A 2,601-nucleotide genomic window follows, 5' to 3' on the forward strand; every position below is an offset into this window, starting at 1 on the left:
AAAACGTATCGAACCAACATTAATGAATTTTTTTTTATTGTCAACTCATTATTTCACCATTTTTTGAAGACTACTTCTGCAGAAAACGTTCAAGATAAGTAAAGATTAAAAGAATTTGAAACATCTCGAAGAGTTTATTTGCTACAATTACTCTCTTCTATTAGGGTTTTTCTATTTAGCTTCTCATACCCAATTTCCTATATTTTCTCGACTCACTGGATATCTTAAGATAGAAAGTCAGGAGGAACGCAAGAGAGAGTTCAGATCTCCGCTAATAATTCTTGAATGGTGGTGTCTCAGCGTAATCGCTATACAGTAGGGGAGGGAGGTAATATAAATCTCAACATTAAACAACTGACCTTTTGGTATGTCTAATTCCTTCTTTTGATATCAGGAATTGGTACTGTAATTATAGGATTTTTCAAAATGTTTTTGATTGAGATTTCTTCTGCAATGGCATACGTTGTTTAAGGTAAGAAAACTTCATATCTCTTTTGATTTTTTTCGCAGTTTCTGGATTTTGTTTTCCTTTTACCTTGGTTTGAATCCCTAAATTTACGTATCTCAATTTTCAGTACTCTTACGGAGATAATCTAATCATGATTGAAAGTCTTATAACATTTATTAGCAGCACACATGTATCTAAAGGAAATAGAGAAAGGAGGGAATAAATTATACTCCCTCTGTTCCTGAAAGTAAGATTTTCTAGAGTATGCACGCTTATTAAGAATTTAATAATTGTTTATAATTTAATTTACTTTTTACTTTATTATACACTTTCCAATAACTTTCCACCAATGAAATTTAATCAATTCAAATATTCTCAATTAATGTTCCTCAAAAATATAAAAAAGTACCTTGACAATATATAAAATCTATCTTTGTGGAACAAGAAAAAAATCTAAAACATCTTACTTTCAAGAACGGAGGTAGTATGAGTTTTCTTGTCGCTGAAAAAAAGGAGATGATGAATAGTGTCGCTGTTTTTTATTCAGCATCACCCAATCTGTTTAATTATTAGATCGCTGCGTTTTCGGTTTCTCACTCTAGCGATCAATAAAGAGGAAAACTGTTCATCATTTTCGGTCGTTCATATTGATCGCGACGATCTTGGAACGACCAGGGCTAATATTTCAAAACTTAGTATAAGTGAGATCTCATCGGCAATGGTTTATCAATCAATGTTGATCTGTCTCAGAGAGACAATTGGATAGTGGAAGCATGGCTAAAGAGGAGCTGCAAAAATGGGGACTAAGGCCGATGAAAGGTTCTCTTTCTCAAACATCAATATTATACAAGTCTTCTTTATAACCTTGGTCTCAACAAGGTTATGCTTCCATTTTTTTGGGTTGTGTTTTAGAAGTTGTCATAAGCTGCACTAACCAAGAGTAAATCATTGGAGAAATGAAAAAAACCTTGCCGGAAATGCCTTGGGGGTTAACAAGAACTGGCATGGTGGCTTATTTTGCGGTGCTGGTAGTGGTTGTGGCGGCAGTGTGGTGATAGACGTCGTGGGAGCGTCAGCAATGTATGTGGCTTTATGCATGTGGAGCTAGCTTCCATATTTTTATCATATCAGTTTTTTTATCTTTTCCAGTTTTGATTATAATTTTCCTGATAAGGATTTAATCCTATTTTTGGTTTTTCTTCCTTAGTTAGGATATGATTTTTGTCAAGACTGATGACTTTCAGACTGATTATTTTGCAAGAATTTTGCAAGAAGGTTTATATCAAAGGTATTTTTTTATGATAGAATTAGCTATTTAGCTTCTATCTTAACATGTTACCTTTTTCTTGCAGTTGATGGTTATATATGTCGCTATAAAGAAAACTCCCATGCGATTCTTCACTTTATTCGGGATAAGAGGATGCAGACAAATATGTTGCAAGTTTCTAATACCCTAAACAGACAGTAAGGTGGGCCTAGGAGAAGATAGCCTCCAATTTTCGTTAGTTCTATAAGTGACCAAACCATTGGTGATTAACGAAGTGAACAGAGGACTACACGGTGAAGATAGTCTCCAATTTTCACACTTATTGACAGTGAACTACACGGTCACCACAGAGCCTTCAAAGAGGATATTATAGTTGTCTTTCCTCTGGTGGATTAGCTCAATAACGAAGTTCATATATTTTGTTGAACGAAACTTTGTCTTCATCCCAATCTGCTACACATAATCTCCTCTTTCTTTTAGCTACATTGTTGTTTCATTGAAATGCAATACGTGGAACTAGATAAATAAATCAAGTGTGAATCATTTTACCTAAAACATCTTCTCTTTATTACATTGTTTCAGGTGCAAAAGCACACACGATGACACATATATCTGATTATCTTTTGAAACATTTACATTGCCGGTCACATTTCTACTTATTTATTACAATCTAGGTCACTTTCTATTACCAACACAGTTTCTCTTAACTTTTCTACATTTTATCATTAGGTTTACTAACTAGAGCACAACCATTCTAATTGGTGGGTCCCTCTTATCTTTTTTTTTCTTATTTTATCAGATCTAACACAACTTTTCTCTTTTCTTCCTTTATCAGATCTAAATCAAGTTCGTTTTCTCTTTTTCTTTGAACAAACTCTATCTCTCT

The 2,601-nt window shown here is 33.7% G+C and overlaps 1 long non-coding RNA gene across 1 annotated transcript; it reads left to right on the top strand.

Moving 5' to 3' along the window:
• Nucleotides 1–2,270, top strand: LOC106394694. The gene is made up of 6 exons (XR_001278958.3): nt 1–328; nt 395–472; nt 1,199–1,267; nt 1,361–1,528; nt 1,656–1,736; nt 1,801–2,270. It is a non-coding gene; the product is annotated as an uncharacterized LOC106394694 (long non-coding RNA).
• Nucleotides 2,271–2,601: the final 331 nt, after the last annotated feature.

The sequence above is a fragment of the Brassica napus genome, chromosome C4 (genome assembly GCF_020379485.1).
Source record: "Brassica napus cultivar Da-Ae chromosome C4, Da-Ae, whole genome shotgun sequence".
Classification (NCBI taxonomy): Eukaryota; Viridiplantae; Streptophyta; class Magnoliopsida; order Brassicales; family Brassicaceae; genus Brassica; species Brassica napus.